The sequence below is a fragment of the Cynocephalus volans genome, chromosome 2 (assembly GCF_027409185.1).
Source record: "Cynocephalus volans isolate mCynVol1 chromosome 2, mCynVol1.pri, whole genome shotgun sequence".
In the NCBI taxonomy this organism is placed as follows: Eukaryota; Metazoa; Chordata; class Mammalia; order Dermoptera; family Cynocephalidae; genus Cynocephalus; species Cynocephalus volans.
The window spans coordinates 211,556,389-211,577,671 of NC_084461.1; positions in this window are offsets into that span (position 1 = coordinate 211,556,389).

Genomic DNA, 21,283 nt, shown 5'->3' on the forward strand with positions numbered 1-21,283 from the left:
ATTAGTACCTAAGGGACTGAGCTTGGAGGAGGGTTGATATTACCAATTTTTTTCTGTAAGCCTTTCTGTGTTCTTTGACTTGGCATAATAGGCATCTAGCCACATAGTTCTACTACTAATTAGTAGTGAGTGTTCATATTTAGTTTGCTGTTTTATCCTCACAAGCACCATTTATGTTTATAGGACAGTGATATAGTTTGTATATGTTTGTACCACCTACCTTAATCCCCCAAATGCTGATATTAATATCTGATCCCCAATGCAGCAGTGCTGGGAAGAGTTTGGGTCCTGCGGGTAGATCCCTCATGAATAGATGAATGCCCTCCCTGAGGGAAGGGGGGTGTTGAGTGACTTCTCACTCTATCAGTTCCCATGAGAGCTGGTTGTTAAACAGAGCCTGCCACCTCCCTGCTCTCTCTCTGTCTCTTGCTTCTTCTCACCATGTGATCTGCTTGCACTTGCTGGCTGGCCTGCCATTTTCCACCATAAATAGAAGGAGCCTGAGGCCATGTCAGATGCAGCTGTCCCAGAATCACGAGCCAAATAAACCTCTTTTCTTTGTAAATTACCTAGTTCCAGGTATTCTGTTATAGCAACACAAAAATGGACTATACAGAAAATTGGTACTGAGAGTGGGGTGTTGCTACTGAAAATGTGGAGGCAGCTTTGGAATTGGGTAATGGGCAAAGGTTGGAGGAGTTTGGAGGACTCCAAAGAAGATGAAAAGATAAGGGAAAGTTTGAAACTTCTTATTTTTAAGTGGTTGTGACCAGAATGCTGATAGAAATGTGGATGGGAGAGGCCATGTTCATGAAGTCTCAGATAGATATGAGGATCTTATTCAGAATTGGACAAAAGATCATCCTTGCTACACCATAGCAAGAAAGAAACTTGGTTGCATTGTGATCAAGTCCTAGGACTTTGTGGAAAGTGGGACTTAAGAGCTGTGGACCAGAATATTTGGTGGAAGAAATTTCTAAGCAGCAAAGCATTCAGACAGCTGCATGGTTACTTGTAACAGTCTATGCTCAGTTATGGCAATGAAGGCATGATACAAAGCAAAAATTTATAATTAAAAGGGAAGTAGAGTGTAAAGATTTGGAAAATTTGCAGCCTGGTCATCTGGTAGAGAATGAGAAAACATTTTTAGGAGAAGAATTCAAAGGTGCAGCAGATGGACTGGTTGCTAAAGACATTAGCATGGCTATGAGGCAGCCAGGTGCTAATAGCCAAGACATGAGAGAAAGGCTTTGAAGGCATTTTAGAAGTCTCTGGGCCCATCGCTCTCATCACAGGCCCAGAGGCCTAATGAGAGAGAATAGTTTTGGTGAACAGGCCCAAAGCACTCTCCACAGGCTCGCTACCCAGGTCTACCTCAGGAAGGTGTTTCTGCTTCAGCTGTAGCTAAATTGGCCCTGGGTGTAGCTAGACCTACAGCTTTGGAAGATGCAAGCCAGAAGCCTTGGCAGTGTCCATGTAGTGTTAAGTTTGCAGGCTCACAGAATGCCAGAGTTGGGAAGGCTATTTAGCCTCCACCCCTATTTCAAACGATGTATGGAAAAGCCTGGGGGCCCAAGAAGAGATCTGTCGCCAGGGCAGATTCACCAGATAGAATCTTCACTAGAGGGATACTGAGAGGAAGTGTGGCTTCAAAGTTGCAGCAGAGAAACCCTATCAAGACCATGCCTAGCGGAGCCATGAGAGCAGGACCCCATGACTTGTAGACCTTCCATGGAGACCACAGACTTGTAGAGCTACCAGCATGCACTGCCAGTCTGTAAGAGCTGAAGCATGGCCTGGAACCAGGAAAACCACAAGAGCGAAGCTGCTTGAGGTCTTGGAGGTCCAACCCCTGTACCAGCATACAGATGACATCAAACGTAGAGTCAAGGTACACAATTTGCCAGTTCTGCTGGGTTTCGGACTTGCTTAGGACCTGTTAATCCCTTCTTTTGGCCTGTTTCTCTCTTTTGAAGCAGGGATATGTATTCTCTGTTTGTCCCACCATCGTATCTTGGAAGTAGATAACTTGTTTTGATTTTGCAGATGGGACTTTAAACTTTGGACTTTTGAGTTAAAATAAGTTAAGGCTTCAGTGATGAAATGAATATATTTACCTGTGAGAAGGACATGAGCTTTGGGGGCTGGGGGCAGAATTCTTTGGATTGAATTATGTCCCCCTAAGTCCACAAATTAGAGACTTAACCTCCACTGCGACAGTGTTAAGAGGGTGGGAAATCCTATGATGGTAATTAGAAAGTAGGGCCTTGAGGAGGTGATTGGATTGTGAAGACCATGCCCAAGTACATGGATTAATCCACTGATGGTTTAACAACGGTCATGGGCATGGTTCTGAGGGCCTTTAAAGGAAAAGGAGTGAGGAATTAGCTCTCTCTGTTGCTTCTGCCTGTCTTGCAATGTGATACCAAGTCACTGAAGTCACCACCAAAGAAGGCCCTCACCATAAGTCTTCCCTGGACTTTGGGGTCCCCAGTCTCCAAAACTGTAAGCAATAACACCAGGGGCCATTGGAGTGAGAGGTATCAGGCCCAGTTAAGGCTGGAGTATCAATGGAACTGAGAAGTTCAGGTTAGAGATGACTGAATGTTGAGGTCCTTAGACTGCTGCTTTCCATCCAGTTCCCAGGACATGGCCAGCACCTGACTCTCTAGGCAGGAAATTAGAAGGTACTTCTTCCTGAAGTCTGAGCAACTAAAGTGACAAAGAATGTAAAGAGCCTCTGGAGAATAATCAGTGAGGTGGACCATCCAGGACACTGCACGGTGAAGATCCAAGGAGACCAGTCTCTCCCACATGCTTGGAACTTGCAGTCATTTTTCTAGCTACTTTTGTAAACGTGGGTTTAAATCTATTATGATTACTTAACATGAAAGATGGACACAAAAGCAAACACACAGGAAAAAAATGGTTCCTAGAAAACAAAAACTCCATAGGCATAAGAAAACTTTAAACATATGTCATTAATGTCCTCTGATGAACAGGAAAATATAATCCATTTATGTAGCAAAAATAGTTTTGTTTTTGCTCACAGGCCAAAAGGAAGAGCTATTTGAGACAGAAAAAAATAGGAGGAATATAGAATGAAGAACATTTTCTAGTCGCATGGCACACACACCCAAATACCCAAAAGTAACTAAAGAACTAGAATGAAGAAAAAAGAAAGAGAGAGAGAAAGTGAGGGATTAATGGAAGGAAAGGAAGGAAGGAAAGAAAGAAAGAGGCAGAGGGCATTATCAGTAATGTCTAGAACTCTGAGGTGGGTTAGTGGTATCCTGGCGAGGCCTTGTATTGTGGTCTTAGCATACATAGAGACATCTATTACCTTTATTTTTATCTTGAGTATCTATGAGACAAGACATTTCCAAAATTCTTTCCCCCAAAGGGGGAAAATTTCATACCAAAGGGGGTAATGGCCTAAGAGTTTGTAAAATGTACAGATGGGGTAACTGTTGGCCAGACAAGCCAGTGCTGATTACTGTCTGAGGTCCAGCCACACGTGCTGACTCTGGGTCCATCACTTCTTCAGGGACATCCTGGGTAAGGAGTCAAAGCAGCCACACTTCATTGCTACATATGACGGGGGTGATACTCTCCATGAAGTGCACTGACTCCCATCTCTCAGTGGACTTGGTTCATTCAATTGATCCCAACGAGTCTGTGGGAGGAGTGACAACCTCCAGCATCACTGTGTCTGGAAATGGGCTGCAGACAGGGGAGGGTATTGGATATGGGGCCCTTAATAATGAGACCATGGAATCAAGGTTATGGGGATCCTCTGAGGCACCATCCATTCTTCCCAGGTTTGAGGACAGCACAGACTGGGCTGCTGAATAGAGAAGCCGTGGGGATAAGCGCCCCTTCACTCACTTAAGTCCCTGTTTTAATTTTCCCTGGGCCAGATTAACTATTTTATGGGAGGTTCATGGGGTCCCATTTTGTCAAGCCAATTTGTTAAGTGCCAAAGACTTAATTTAATTTTAGTTTAGTGCTGATGGTGAAGGTGAGGTGTCCCCACTGTCCTCTAAGAGCATGGGAGGCACAATGTGTAAATTCAGTGCCATCGTCAGGTAACTGAGCCCCAGTATTGACTAAGTCTATGGAAGTTTGCCAGCTGGTGCATTTCAGCAGATGTTGATGTTAATTTAGAATTTATGTTGCAGAGGTGCGAAAGCCAATCAGTGCCCTTCTAACCTTTTTGTTGTATAAATTCTTTTAGTAAATTTTGGATTTCCAGTTATGTCAAAATGTGAGCCGTTGTTTTGGTTTTATTTGTTTGTTTCCTACCCCTTTATCCAGATCCATCCTTCCTTCCTTCCTTCTTTCCTTCTTTCTTTTTTCTTTTTCTTTCTTTCTTTTCCTTCCTTCCTTCTTTCCTTCTTTCTTTTTTCTTTTTCTTTCTTTCTTTTCCTTCCTTCCTTCCCTTCCTTCTTTCTTTCTCTCCCTTTCCCTCTTTCTTTACTTTCCCTCTTTCTTTTCCCTCTCTTTCTCTCTTTCTTTATGTTCCCTCTTTCTTTTTTCTCTCTCTTTCTCTGTACAGATTCCCTCAACATATTTTGGATTTCTAGCTGTGTAAAATTTCAGCTTTCAGTTTCTGCCTCTGTCCAACCACCTGTACTCAGGACCTTCTGGGTGGTCATGGGGAAAAGTTCAGGAGCCTGATGGCTGCTTCCTCCTCCAGGGAATGCCAGTCTGACCAGGGCCAGGGGTCCACATTCATAGGGTCATTTTATCTATGGCTTGAGTTGGGGCCTGAGTATGCAAGATTAGCCCTTTGGCAAGCTGGTAAGTGGCAGCACTAAGCAAAGTCCAGGCACAGTTGCTCAGGACTTTACACTGGGAAAGGAGGTGAGTTACCTCCTGCAGTTTTGTGGGAAGAGCTGGTACCAAATGTTGTAGTCCCCTTTCTGTCTGTAAACCTCACAAAGGACTGACCCCAGGCCCATTCCAGAGATACACAATGGCTGTGTGGCTGCTCCAAGCATCTGATGCTGGTCACCAGGCTAGATGCAGTGACCAGAGAGCTCAGACACTTGGGGAGCAGAACTTGGGCATGGACATAAAGGTGTGTGTTGCCATCACATCTACAAGGAGAGCCTCAGAGACCACCTACCAAACCCAGGCAGCACCCAATGGCACGTCATGTGGGGTTGTGGTCAGTTAGCAACAATTCTCATCTTGGGGATGAGATCATTTTAGGATGGGGTCTTCCTGACACAGACAGTATAGCACCAGAAGGCCAAAACATGAGCCTCCAGCAATGGCATTTCCACCCCAGGCAGCCGTTGATATATAACAAAACCTGTTAGTTAAAACTGTTAATTAAAGCCCACCAGGAGTCCTCAGTTATGGTTGGAACATCATGTTTTTGATGCCAGTTTTTAAATCACCTCTTATTCACCCTGTTGGTTAGGGAGGGATTCCTGTCCTGGATCATGGGATTGGCTCATCACACAATGCTCTGTAAGGATGGATAAGATGGACAGTGGGTTATGGTCACATGTGCTCGTAGCCTGAGCAGGAGGACGACACACATCATAGAGAGTCACAGAGAGGCACTTTGGAACAGAGTGAACAAGCAGGGGCCTGGGATGCAGGTTCTGTAGCAACAAAAGGGTGAGGTGGCCCCCTGGCTCCTACGGGAGGAAGGAGTTGGCTTGTTTGAATAATTCTGCAGTATGGTAGGGGAAAAGCAGAAACTGCACTTGGTCCCTGCCTGATAAGGAGGTCCTCCTGGGTTCACCAGATGTCAAGGAACACATAATATTGGACCTAAAATTTAGGCCTTATACCACACCAGAACAATGAATAAAATCTCCTCATCCAAAGTGCATTATCAAATTTGAGAATGTAGAGGTAAAGAGAACATCCTCTGAGGCCTTATTCAAGATGAAGGATTAGAACAGCTTTAGCCTTTTCAACAGCATTGTTAAAATCTGGAAAATTATGGAGAAATTCTTCCAACATTCTAAAACAAAATGACTTTTGACACAGAAGTCTACATACAGTGAAACGAGCAAGTGTGAAGATACGATAAAGGCTGTTGATGATGCAGAAGTATCAGAAAGTGTACTTCTCTTCCATCCTTTCTCAGGAAGCAACTAGAGGATGTCCTTTACTGGAACAAGGGATTTGACCAGAAAGAGAAAGATGTGAAATAGAGAAAGCAGGTGTCCACCTCAACAAGGAAGTAAATGATTTTCCAGGTTGCTGCAGAAGGGTAATCCTCACATAGCTGCTGATTTTCAGAGGCAGAGAGCAGTTAGCCCAAATTAGAGATGATCAGAGGACCCAGGAGATATTTTTCAGCAGGATGGGAGGAGGACAGAAGTGGCAGAGAAAGATAAAACAACTGTTGAGGCTGAACATACCGAAAGAATGTTTAAATAGCTGTGGGAGTGTTCAGGGTTAAGTAAATGATGATTCTGGACAAAATTAACTAAACAACACTAAAACAACCCAAATAAACATTAAGATCAAAAGCACAGATAAATTTGTCAGAAAAGATCATTATAAATATTATATTATGAGATGTAGCTATAAATAGTTTTATGGAATAATGTAAACATGTAACATTTTCCTAACAAATATGATGTTATATTTAATGCCTGGGGAAGTAAACTAAAATGTGTGCCGTAGGGGCAGGGGGGATAATAAAGAAAATTAAATCTTTATACCTCTTGGTAGGATTGAAATGGATACTTAAAACTGTTTCAAAAAATACCAATATAGCTATATAGTTCAGGTACATGGAGTTAAGTATTAAAATTGCTAAAGAAGTTTAAAGTGGTTGCCTCTGCGGAGCACGGGATGTTGGATAAAGGGAGCAGAGACTTGTTTCCAAAAAAAATCCCTGTAGAATTATGTGACTACTTAACCTTTGTGCATTCACAACTTTCATTAAAAATAAAGAATACACTTTTAAAAAAAAAGTCACTCAATAAAGTGCAATGCATTGATGATAAAAATTGTAAGAGTTAATAATAGAAGGAAGCTCTATAACCTGATGAAATCCTGTCTTATTTCTAAATACAGTAAGCATTGTCTTGGAAAAATAAACTTTAGATTTCTTTCCTTTAAGAGTAATAACAGCACATGAATTGTATTGCTATTACAGAAATAATTGTAATGTAAATATAATAACAAAACAAGGAGGCTTTCTATCACCATAAATATGCAAGATGATTCAGGGTTCATTGGGCAATACAATTAAAAATAAGAAATAGGCAAAATATGCTTGGGGGAAAAGAGTTAAAACAGTAATTTCTTTATCGTAATATGTGAAAGATATCCATCAAAAACAATAGAAAAATATTAGAAGTGATAAGGAAGCTCAACAGAGTTACTGGACAAAATATCATGACAAAAATCAATATGCGACTCCATAACTATACAACTAAAGATAAAATATAGTAGAAAATGAGAAACCATTGATAACTGAAAATAAAAACTATACATTGGAATTAATGTAATTAATACATAAATATAATTAAAATAATTTACAAAATATATATGAGGAACATTTTAAAACTCTAATCAATTATACTTTAAAAATCAATAAATAGGCATACCATGTTCTTGGATAGGGCAATAATCTCATGAAGGCATCAATTCTCCACAGATTATTTAACAATTTAATAAAACCAAATTTAAAATAATAAAAAAGATTTATTTTTGTATACTTGACCAACTGATTCTGAAATTTATATGCAAGAATAAGTCCTATTAATTGGTAAAACAGAATTAAAAAAGCAAAGCAATAAGGAGTGATCACCATACTGCATATTAATAAATACTACACGGTCATAGTAATAAATAGAGTGTTGTACTCTTGTAAGAACAGACTAGTATACCAGTTTAGGAGACCAAAGTAGCATATCTATTGATTAGTGGGTACTTGGTGATGATAGAGATGACATCACAAATAAATTGTTAAGGAATTATACAGAAGGTGGTGCTGGAATATTGGTCAAGTATGTAGAAAAAATAAAGGTAGATACCAATCACACACCATGTATGTATTTGAACTCTAGACTCAACACTTAATTGAACGTGGTAAGTTATACACCCCCCCCCCCACACAGGCACATATATAAAATAGATGTACAAATTTAATATATACTTACATATATGCACATATATACATACAAATTGAGAGACAGACACACATACATATATATTTAATTATTGTATGCTGAGTATAAAATGGTATTTTATCCTGTTTTTAATCTGCATTTATTTGATTACTAATGAGGTGGAACATCACTTGATTTACTTTTCTTATGGTAGGTTGAATTTTATATGGTCACCAAAACGTATTCCCCCTGGTGTACCCACACCTTCCCTTAGTAATTGAATCATTGCTATCTAGAGATTGCAGTAAAGAAATTTTGCACACTTAATTAAAGTCCCAAATCAGCTGGGCTTAAAATGGTGCTGCTCTAATCAGGTGAGACCTGAAAAGGAGGTGAGACCTTTCTTGTGATGGTGATTTGAAGCATGAGAGAATAAAACATGAAGATGCTTCTCCTTTCCTGGAAAGCTCCATGGGGCAAGGAACGCAGGCAGCCTCTGGAAGCTGAGACCAGTTCCCTGCTTTTAGCCAGCAGGGAAACGTGGACCTTAGGCCTACAACCACAGGAATCTGGATTTGGCTAATAATCTGAATGAGCTTGAAAAACAGTTCTTCCCCAGAGCCTCCAGAAAGAAACACATCCCAGCCAACACCTTGATTTTAGCTTGTAGAGACCTGTGCTGAGAACCCAGCCAGCCATGCCCGGACATCTACAGGACTTTCAGCCAATAAACGGGGGTTATTCTAAGCCACTAACTTGTGGCAGTTTGTTAAGCATCAATAGAACACGAATACATTATTTATTTGGATTTTTTAAAATATATAATTTGCTGATTCATATTTTTTTGCCCATTTTTGAGAGATTTTTTTTCTTCTGATTGATTTTTTAAAAAAAATCTTTATATTCCACATATTAATAGGGACATACCATATATATTCGCCCAACCTATCACCACCTGTTTTCTTGTCTATAGTGCCCCACATAAGACAGAAAAATCTTTATTTTGTTCGGATAATGATAATGTCAGCATGAACGCTACTAAAATGTGCCCAGTACTGTCCTAAATACTTTCGTGTGTTGTCATTTAACATATATTTTTATGTCGTGTATAGTAAAATATTCTATGTTGTTCTATTTTTTTTCACTTATGCTTTTGGGTCTTGTTTAAGAAATCTCTCTCCATCTGTATCAGTCAGCTTTTGCTTTGTTAACAAAAAGTCCAAAGCTTCAGTTGCTTAAAACATCAAAGGTTTATTTCTTCTTTATTTTATAAGCCGGCTGCTGGTCAGCTGTTGCTTTTTACCACGTCTGCTTCACTGGGGGATCCAGGTCTATCTGTGGTGGGCCATTCTTGGGGAAGAATGAAAAACAGCAACATAAAAACTGCATGAAGATCTTTCAAGTGTCTGCTGGAATTTGCCACAGTCCTTCCTCAGTCACACTTTATTACCCAATGCGAGTCACACAGCCAGGCCTGAGGGCACCAGGGCAAAGGAAGAATGACCACATTACAATCTTACATCCTGCTAAAGCGGCAGAATGATTTTCCTACGGTTTCTTTCACTAACTCTTTTTCTTAATAGAAAGCAACAACGTTTGTATAGTATGCACACACACATAGCTACAAACACCCCACACATGCGGACATACTGAGAGAATATATTTGTAAAGTTCTTAACTTTCATCAACTGAGGCTTGGGAACCAACGAACACTTCTGGAGTCACTGAGTGAGTGTCCACCTGTGTCCTAATGAGACAGGAGGTGCTCAGTTTCCCTGGATTCAGGTTACAGAAACCTCTGGGTTTTAAGCCACTTCCCAAGTCTCAAGCCCCTCTTATAGGCCCCCTCCTAGAGGAGAGTTGCTGTTGCTAGTTAGACCTATTTTTGGCACCAACAGGGGCAATTGAGACCACAAGAGGTTGGCTTATGCAAGTCCAGTGGCTGGGCATGCCCAATAGAGAGGGATTATGTAAACCTGGTAGCTGAGCATGCTCAGTAAGTGGTTTTTACCCTTTGAATGACCTTGCAGTAGAGGTGCTAACGGAGGGCAGAATATTCTTGAATATATCTGGTGTATGTGATAGAATCTGACCAATGGAAATGCTCCAAAAAGAGACCAACTGAGCATGTGCAAGAATAGTTTCATAATAGGGAACCATCTCCTTAATTGAATATTCATTAGGTATTATGAATATGCATTAGATAGAAAAACCTAAGCTGAATCCCAGCAGAAGGCAAGTTTGTTGCTCATTTTCCTGAGGTCAGCCCACACTTTGCTGGCTGAGGTGTGCATGCCTTACTTTTGTGTTACGATTACTTCTACTAGGTGGCTGCTTACTTTCTTGAGCCAGCCTGTGTTCTGTACTAAACTTAGTGTGTATTTCTCACTTTCCCATGAAACTTGTTGTGGGCCCTGCTCAGTCTCTGGAGCTAAGCTGGACTCTGTGAAGTCTGTATTTCTTATCTGTTATATTAAACTTGTTCGCACTTTCTACTGTGACTCTGATTTTGAATTCTTTCCATTAGTGGAGTCAAGAATCTGGTAAGTGGACAGGATGGGTTGAGGCTGGTTATCAGGCCTCCCAGACCCTCTCCTCTGATATCACTAATATCACCATGGCCATACCAGGTCCAGCTTGCTGACACTTTCAATGGAAGATATGGAACTTAAGAAAACTGGTGACAATAAAATACAGTTGATACTTCAGATAAGATCAATGTGTTCCTTGATGGCTTTTTTTCATTGGGTGGGAAAGAACAGTTAATCCTGAAGTATTTAGATCTCTTTGTTCCAGCAACCAAGTCATCTATCTTTCTCAAGATAGTCTTAATATAAACATTATTTCCTAGAGGTGCTGTACATGTAATGGGATTATTATATGTTCTTTTGACTCTGTTTCCCTAAGCAAAGAAAACAAGTTTGAAGTATATTGTTGGAAGGCTTGCAAAGGGGACAGGGGCAGTAAAACTGTGTCCTGAGGAAGTGGTCATTGGAGTTTTCTTTGTGAAGTGTGTGCTCTTCCTTGGTTCAGCCACTTAGCATGGTAAGAAAAACCATTGCAATTCAATTATATTATGACAAAGTGAGATTGTGTCAGATCTATTTGGAGAACAGCTGGAGGGTGTTTTTTTTTTTTTTTTTTTTTTTTGCTGTGGACTACTGATGCTTTATTCTTAGTTTGGAAGAGTGTATGGCTTTTTATATTAGAAGAAAATCTTAGGACAAAAAAATAAAATAAAATAAAACTATCACAGACTATGTGTCCTGAGTTATGTAATCTTAGGCAATTTGTCTTTTGGACATAAATTTTTCTATCTTTAGAAAAAAACAAAACCAGACATTAAAATAGATACTATTTTTCATTTAAATAGTAGAGATATTTGAAATATTTGTTATATTCTCCAATTCTGCCTGCCTTGGAATCAGAATAAGAACTCATGCCGATCTATCTCCTTTATTTTCTGAGCAAATCATCTAATCTTATTCAATCCCATTCATTTAAAGAATGCACAGAGCAGCACACCTTGAAGGCATTACTGTGACAATAAAATTATGTGATGCACACATATATACTGTGTGTCATTAGTATTAATTAAGAAACACAATTTAGGAATTTGAAAAATGAGACTTGTTCATTTTTAATTTTGCCAAAAAGGAGAAAATTTGATTAAGCCATTCCACATAAACATATTCAAATTCATTGATTATTTTCTAGTCATTGCAGGGTTATTGCAGTAAAATTTCAGATTTTAAATTCAGTTCACTTAGGGTTTGCTTCCTCTGGCTTATCTCCTTAGTAACATCTATGTGTTAAAGCATCCAGGTATCAGGTAGACGAACACCTGGTTCCCATGTCCTCTTTCTTCACTCAACACTCTCTGCCTCATCCGGACAATTCTCTAATCACTGGTGTTCATCCTCACTGTCTCTGCTGAAATGGCTTAGTCCCACTTTTTCTCTGAAAATTCATGCTTGAGAGCTTGTGGGTGGATTGAGATTGTCCAAGTATTTACACTCGCTATTCCTTACTGAATGTGCAGATATTACTGTATTCTGTGTTTGTGTGCAGTAATTTCAATATGTTCTCACACATTAGTCCACACCTCAAACCCCAAATAAAATAATTTCACTTGATGAAAATCATTGAGTTGGTTATTTGCAGCACCAAGACAGACTCAGACATCCTGATCAGAGGACCTGGTCACTACTTTGTAACTGCTTTGGGAATCTCTTACTTTAATGAGTTCTTTTCTTAGCAAGTACCTAATACACAAAGTTCAGAGATTCCACAAAAATTCCCAGACTGACCACTTATCCCATGACACACATTTTCTTAATTCAAGTCTAGTGAAATAAGTTTCATTACCAGGGGGCGGGGGAAAAGCATGTTATTTGGAAATTATAGCTCAAAAATGAAAGTGCCACAATCAAATTCTTTACATGTCATAATATTTCTTTGCTATCATCTCCACATCACCATTGTTATTAGAAGGGTTGATAAAACAAGGGTGATCTCTGACACTCTGCTTGATTGTTGGATGCTTTCTTTAGATGATCCCCTCACCTTTTGTCATAAGTTATGTTTTGTTTCAGATGACTCAGAACCACATATTTGGAAACATATTTGTGTTTTTTGTCAGTGCCATCTACTAACCTCACTTTTTCCTGCTCTTCCTTTCAGAAGCAAAGTATCAACCAGAAACTTTCCGGTTCCCTGCTCTCACTCCTCTACTTTGTTCCTATACATTCTCAAATGTGGCTAATGCAGTGTCTTTGTTAGAGTGAAATGATCAATTTCTTGTTAACCAGGCCCTTGTAGTGCCCAATCAATTGTATTCAAAGAATCAAATAAGAGCTGAAAAAAGTTTACTTTTCCTATTTGTTTCATCTGCTGCCTCACTCACTGTGGGTAGTTTCATTGTGCATTTTGTAATTGTGGATTGTGAGCTCATCTTCAACTAAACTTTATCTGTGTAACATTTCTCTGTAGGGAACTTTTGCATTAACTTTTGAAAGTGTTCTCAGGGAAGTCACAGGTTTGAAAGCAATTTTATGATTATTACTTAGTTTAGGGTTCCTAGAACATCAGTGTGCTATTAAAAAAAAAAAAGCTTTATTGAGATACAATTTACCTAACATAAAATTCACTTGTTTAAAAAGTATGATTTAGTGTTTTCAGTACATTTTCAGAATTATGCAACCATCACCATAAGAAGAAATAATAAGAAAAATAAAATAAAATAATAAGAAATTTAGTACTTATTGACAATGTCTTAGTCCATTCGAGCTGCTACAACAATGTGCTATAAACTGGGTGGCTTATGTACAATAGAAATGCATTTCTCACAGCTTTGGAGGCAGGGATGTCCAGGACCAAGGTTATGGTGGACTAGGTGTCTGGTGAGGGCCTGCTCTCTGGCTCATAGATGGCACCTTCTGGTTGCATTCTCCTGTGGTGGAAAGGATGAATGAGTTTCCTCAGGCCTTTTTTATAAGGGCTCTAATTGCATACATGAGGGCCCCACCCTCATGACCTAATGACCTCCCAAAGGCCCCACCTCCTAATACCATCCCACTGAGGATTAGGATTTCAACATATGAATTTTGGGGAAACAAAATCATTCAGACCATCCAAACAGGTACCCCTTACTCATTCTGCAGCACTCCCTAAGTGAGTAGAACCAGTTTAGTGACTAGCGGACTGAATGTTTGTGTCTCCCCAAAATTCATATGTTGAAATAAACAACCCAAAAGTGATTATTTTAGGATGTGAGATCATCAGGAGGTGATTAGGTCATGACGGTGGAGCCCTCATAAATGGGATTAGTGCCCTTATAAATGACATCTCAGAAAGCTCCCTCATCTCTTTTACCATGCGAGGACACAGTGAAGAGGTGCCATCTATAATAGGCAGAAAGCCCTCACCAGACACTGAATGTGCCACTGCCTTGATCTCAGATTTCCAGCCTCTAGAGCATGAGAAGAAACTTCTATTGTTTATTAGCGCCCAGTCTGTAGTATTTTGTTATAGCAGCTTGAACTAAGACAGTGACTACAGCAAACACTTGTGTGAGATTTGAATTTGAATCCATGTTTGGCCTCAGAGAAAAGATGTGAATTTGAGCAAGTCACTTAACTTCTCCAAACTTCAGTTTATTTCTCCAAGAAATGGGGGTAATCTGTGAAGGAAATTATAACACAATGTCTAGCACATAAATTAATAGCAGCCATTGATATTTCTATTTCTGACTTAAATCCAGGTGCCTTAGCATTTTCCACAAAGCCTGTATTATCTGGCCTCTGTCTGACCATTCAGCTTCCTTTCCTAGATTCTCTTCTGGGAGCCTTAGGTTGACTTTTGCCATATTATTGCTATTCTTTGGCAGGAATAGTCTTCCTTATCCCTGGTCATGTGTCTTCAGTATCCCTCCCTTAGGAATTTTCTCCAACAACATCTTTTTCTTGTCTAAGAAAGATATACATCATCTTTGCCAGATACTCTTTATACTGCATTGTAAGTACCTGTTCACTTGTCTACTGCTGTGGGTTGGATGTCCCCCCAAAGTTCACTGATGCTTACTCCCCACTGACAGTGTTAAGAGGGTGGGAAATCCTATTATAGTAATTGAAAGGTGGGGCCTTTAGGAGGTGATTGGATTATGAGGATCATGCCTAGTAAACGGATTGATCCATTCACCTAGTAATAAGTTGATGGTTTAATGATGGTCACAGGTGTGGTTCTGTTGGCTTTAAAATGAGAGCCAGTGAGGGTGTTACTCTCTCTCTAGCTCCACCATCTGCCATGTGAGACCCTCCATCACTGTGTATAGTCACCACCACCAAGGCCCTCACCAGATGTGTTCCCTGGACTTTGGACTTCCCAGCCTCTGAAACTGTAAGCAATATATTTTATTTCATTGTAAATTACCCAGTTCCAGGTATTTTGTTATAAGCAACAGAAACGGAGTAACACACCTACTTTATAATAAAATCATAGACGAATATTCACCTGTAGCACCCACGTGTGCCAGACACACAGTAGGAGCACAGTGACTTAATGAATTGATAAATGAGTGATTGAATAAATGAATGAATGGACAACTCATTTGAATGTAGTAAGTTCAAAATGTTTACAAATGACTTCATCAGCTAAAAGTACAACTGATTATTTGGTTTTTGCCTTACTAAAATGACTGAGACTATAGCAGCTGCATTGCTAATTTTTCAAGCTTTTCATACACATTACCTTTGTCTACACTCATTGATATGCATATGATTTCATCAAAGAGAGCTTTCAATTTGAACCTAATACACAGCATGCAATCTAAAGGTTGCAAAATCAGAATAAACTAGACAAGATGAGGCCATTGATTTGAGCAGAGGCTTTTGCTATTGTTTTGCATTTTTCAATATACAAAACTTTAACTGGAAACAATTTCACAGGTGATACATTTAAATGCACATACATTAAATAGAGCAATTCTGCAGAAGCAATGGGGGAAAGAGGCTATCTCCTCTATGACTAATAGAGCTGTTGACAAGAGGCAGCCCTTGTCTTTGCTTCCTGAGGTCCTCAGTTTCCCTGACCCAGAGCCTCCCAGGGGCTACTGTGGGGATCTCCTGGAGACCAGCATTCCCTCTCTTGCTACCTGCAGATCTGCTCCTCAGGTGACATTCAGAGTTTCCAAGTAAAGAGATGCTCAGGTTCATAGTTACTCTGAATTATTAAGTTAGATTAAGGGCCAAATAAATGCTTATGGGCTAAACTTGGAATTATTCTCATTTGCTACATTAACATTGTGGGGACATATGCTTCTAGGGGGAAAAAACCCAAAACAAACAACAATGACCAAAAAAACCCCACAAACCCCAGAAAACTTTGCTTCATCACATGCCACATAGCAATTCGAAATTTAAATTATATATATTTTAAGTACAAACATAAGCTATTTACTTTCAAATATTTTGCTAGCATATTGAAATTTCAGTGCTTTCTTTTTCACAATTCATAACCTTCTTAATTTTAAACGGATTTTCAGAATCTATGAAGTGAGGTTTACTAGTTTTCATTTTTGTTTCGAGAATGACGATCTTTCTTTTTTGAAATTGGTTGTTGAAGCTACATGTTTTCCATAACTAGTACTTGTTTAAAAGGAAAAAACAGATTATTTTAGAGATTATATAAAGTGGTGAAAGATGAATATTAATGCAGACTGGGTTTGCATCTGGATCATCAATTTTCTTCAGGAATTGAGATGTCTTCCCTTTGTCATTATGTTTGAAAGGGATTTATCTGATTTCATCAGAGGATTTCCGGAACTAACAAACACAGCCACATGAAGGTGATGGGAAAAATTTAAAATGTTTCCTTAACTAGAAAACTTTGAGAGCTTGTTCCAATATAACTGATGAGAGTATTTAACCATCACTAGAATATAGATTTGGAGGTATTTTCAAAGTACAGTCAGACCAAAATATTGTAAAGGCCTGAGTGAAAGTAATTACTTACACTAAAATACAGGAGCAACAACCAGGCAAAGATCATTTATTCCTTCTCCAAAATTTACACAATTGAAGAAATAAACACTTGTTACAGAAAATAAACCCACCAGTTGTATTTTATATACATGCATCTGTAAAGCTGATTTATTAAAAAAGAGTCATATAAAATCTCTGATTCACATATATAACACCTCTCGGATTTGAACAATTAGATATTGAAAACCATTTGGGCCATTTTATTGTTCTCCTACCCATTAGTAATCTGAGAGTGACAGAAGGAAGGACTTTGTGCTGAACAGTTGCAGGATGCAAATTCCTTGTAGAATTCACGCTGAGTGTGACAGGAAGAGAAACAGCTTCACAGGAAATCCAGAGATGATCAGATTGTGAGCCTCGTTCTGGAGATACAACAGTTTTGGAACAAAATTTGAAAAAAAAAAAAACCAAAGATGTTTATCTGAAATAAACTTCAACCCTTCCAGACCCATTTTTATTAATACTTAAATAGCCTAAAAGCTAGTTTAATTTTTAAAGTAGTAAAAAGACCATTATTTTCTATCAGTGGTTTATGATTCTGGCAAGAATTCCAATCTGAAGCATTCCAGATCCATTATTTACATAAAATGATACTATTTGCTTTATTTTTTATTTTAGAAGGAAACTTGTTTTGGCAAAATGATAAAATAAATAATAATCATCTGTGAGTAAAACACACACACACACAGAGAAAACAAAAAACAAGCTGATTAGTATTCAAGTCCCTAAAGCTCAAGTTTATTCCACTTCCTTTTCCTCAGAGCTAGCATGAAAAAGAATCATCTGACCCCATTTTAATTTCTTCACGTAGTATAAGATCTGGGATGCAAAGATCCCAACTTATGTTTGGCTTCCCCCTTTCTGGGTGTTTTGACCAAGTTACTTCTCAGGGGAAAACCCAGAAAAGATATCATACTCACTGTTCTTTGAGGAGGAATGTCTGTGACAATGCCTGTAAATCTTTTAGACACTTGACAGCACATACTGATAGATGTTATTATTGTGGTTGTTACACTTTCCATCCTGGCTAATGTTACAGAATAAAACCAGCACTGGGTATCTCTCAAGAATGATGTGCAATTTTCCAGAAAGGGCATGCTGGATCCTGTAAGCTGTGAACTGGGAAGTTTTACATTGGTCCCAGGCAAAAATTTAGAATCAGGTCATTATGCTGCTTGGTTTAGGACAGAAGAATATATATTATGATGAGCACCAGCAACTTGCACAAATTAATTATTAGCGGGACAGAAAAATACACCTGTGTTTTCTTAGCTAGTAATTCAAGGGAATGTCATAGGTGTTGAATGATTCGTGTTATAGATTTTTAAACACAGATTTTTTGAATAACTTAGAGGCAAAATGCACAGGATGCTAGCTCAGTTATTTGCCTTTATGTATCTGTAGACATTGTACCATACAATGGAAGCGGGCTCTACTGCCACTTTCTAGCTCTGCAATTGCTCCGATCCTGCTTGAAATTTATATCGTTGGAGGATCTACAGAAGAAGGCCATATTGCTACATTAAAGGTGATGAATAGTGAAAGGGACAGATTTCTAATCAATGAGCTCAGCTTCAAAGGTCAAGATCATTAAAATGAAGAGATTATAGAAAGAAGAAAAATACTCACAATTAAGCGTAACAGGGCTTCCAAGCTGAGTTTCCTCACAAACCAGCTGAGATTTTCTAAGGGATATCTTTGGTTTGGAGATGTGAGGTAAAGGGTCCATGGCCTCCCAGCTGGTAAAGAGCACGTCTGAACTAAAGAGGAGCCCTTTCCCTTAAGAGAAGAGCTGAAGAGAAAAGGAAACAGGGAATGAAGTCGCCTCAACGTGGACAAACTGTACTGACAGCCTGTTCCCTTCCACGTGTAGTACTTGCTCTTTACAGTTTAAAAACTCTCCACAGGTATTCTCATCCCCAATAATCAGAGGTGGCCCAGAAGGGTGTTTTGGACAGCAGGTAAACGATGAGAAAATGAAAGATGGGAGACCAAACGTCTTTCAAGCTCCATGTCCTGCACCCTTGAGATGTCTACTTTGCTGTGGTGATGAGTAGCTGCATTAGTGTCCCTGCCGCTGAGCAGGAAGGCACATTTTCAGGCCCCACCCCAGCCCTAGGGCATCAGAAGCTCGGGTGGGAGCAGCAGCATGCGTTTTATCCAGCCTTCCAGTTCAGCTGATGTACACTCACGTCGTATCACTGGTGCAAACATCACAGCAGAGGCGGCTAGATGTGCAATTCATGATGATAGGGAAGGACAAGGGATGTCCATGCACCTGTGAAGGAAGAATAGGATCTTATTTAGATGGTAATAAACCTCCCGGAATGGAGGATTCAATTGATACTCAGAAAGGCTGAGACACTTGCTGAAGTTTCCATGGCCTGTTGGGAGTTTAAACTACTAGGAGCTCAAAAACACCTGCAGAATGACTACTGAGAACAAGAGTGAAAGGTGCGACAACAAATATTAATCAGGAAGCTACTCAAAATGCTAGAAATTGTTAAAGAAGCTAGAGAGGAATTTCTCTGTCAAAGCTATGCAGTTTGCTTTTTCTCCATTCTGCGGTCCTAAATCATGCTTCTTTAATTCAATAATGGCACATAAGAAGAAGCTCATATAAATAGGTTAAACTTCAGTGACTCTAAAAACGAGTTTTTTGCTTGTTGATTTTGTTGAGAGCACAGCTGAGACCTGTCTTCTCCCATCTTTGTTGATGTTTTTATCAGGCAAGAGGTCACTATGGTAATTGCAGAAGAGAAAAACATAAACAAGTGGATATTTATTGCATTTCTGGTTTTATCTTCTGTGGACACTTTCCTCGTAGGATACAAATATCCTTCTCATTGATAACAGCTGTCTCCTTCAGGGTTTGCTCTGTTCAAGGCTTCTCTGCTTCACGTTTGGACGACCATGTCAATGTGGAGGAAAGATTCACACAGACGCAGATTTGGAGCTTCCAGCGATTAAGTTAATAGCAAATAAACTTTGTAAGAAACTGAAGTTTTTTAAAACTTAACATTTGTTTTACTCTTCAGAAAATATGACTGTAAGCATTTAAACATTGAGTTGTACAGGGACTCATCAACGTGAGAAGCTCCCTTATCAAGTGGCCACACAGACCCAGCAATGGAGGAAATGTGATTGATGTAAATTTTCACTCCACAGGTGACAGGTTTACAAAACCTCCTTAGAAAAGGCAGGACGGACCTCAGGCCAACAAGCCTGGATTGTATTTGTTCGAAGATGTACACATCTTTAAAGAGAATGCATTGGCCAAAGAGTCAGGTAATAGCCATGAACACCGAAAAAAGATAATCGCTGTAGCAGAGATGGATAAGACAACAATTGACTGATGAACTGTGATTGTTCCTTTGCAAGTGCCACGGCTGTTGTGCCCTAGCTGTCCTGCTTAGGTTACCTGCTTTCTCTGTTTTCTGATTCGATATTCTATCAAGACTTCCTTAGTTTTTCACGTATGGAAAGGTGTGCCTGGTCAAGCCACCGTACATTCCAATCTGCAGGAGACTTTTTATCCATCATTGTGAATTAGTAACACCGACATTACTGCCTATTTCATATATTCATCCATGCATTTCCTTAGAGAGGAGCTTGCTGGGCTTGTGAGGTAGTGAGTTCACTGGTAGAAGGGAAAGAGGGCATGCGGGTGTTCTTGTGACTTACTGTGGAACGTGACCAGAGGAACAGGGCCCAGGCAGTAGGAACCAGCTGAGCTTCAGAGAAGAGGAGATACTTGGGCTGACTGGTAACTGACAAGTACAGTTTGGTCAGGTTTTTCTGTTTTCGTTTTGTTTTGTTTCATTTTGGGGGGGGCAGGTTGGAAAGCGCTTGGAGGCAGACAGGGTCAAGTGCTTCGGGGGAGTGTTGGAAGAGGGAGTGTTTCTAATAGGAGCCCTTGAGTTGTATAGTGCACACTCCTGGCTGCAGTGCTTGGGGAAGGGCAGAGAAGAGGCTGCCAGGGGACGCTGGGCCAGTTCCACATGCAGAGGGTCAGGGAAGGGGACGGAAGAGCCTATGGAGCATTTCACTTACTGGTGGCAAGTGAAGTATGGGTTGAAGAGAGACAACCCATAGAAATATCATGTGAGCCACATACACAATTTAGAAATGTAATAGCCAGAAGAAAGAGGTGAAATAAGTCCAACAACATATTTTATTTAGCACAGTACATCCAAACTATTGTCATTTAACATGTAATCAATATAAAATTCATGACTGGTATGTTTTACTTACTTTTTTTGTCCGAAGTCTTTGAAACCTGATAAGTATTTTATACATATAGCATATCTCTAGTAAGATGCTAAATTCTCATAAGAAGTACTTTTATAACATTTACAGCTGAAAAGTTGATTTGCGGGCCCAAGTTTTTCAAAGATGTATAAAAGTTTCTAATCACTGAATAGCGTGTCAGTGTTTTTTAAATTTAAATAAATTAAAATTAAATACCATTAAAATGTCAGCTGATTGGTTTCATCAGTCATGTTTCAAGTACTCAGTAGCCACAGGTGGCCTGTGGTGTGGGTGAGTGAAGGACACTCTCCCAGTGTAGACTGCATCAAGGAGAAGATAGGAGTTGAGAGAGACTGCAGTTTTGGACAAAGAGATTCCCAGAAGCCCGTGGGACTCTGA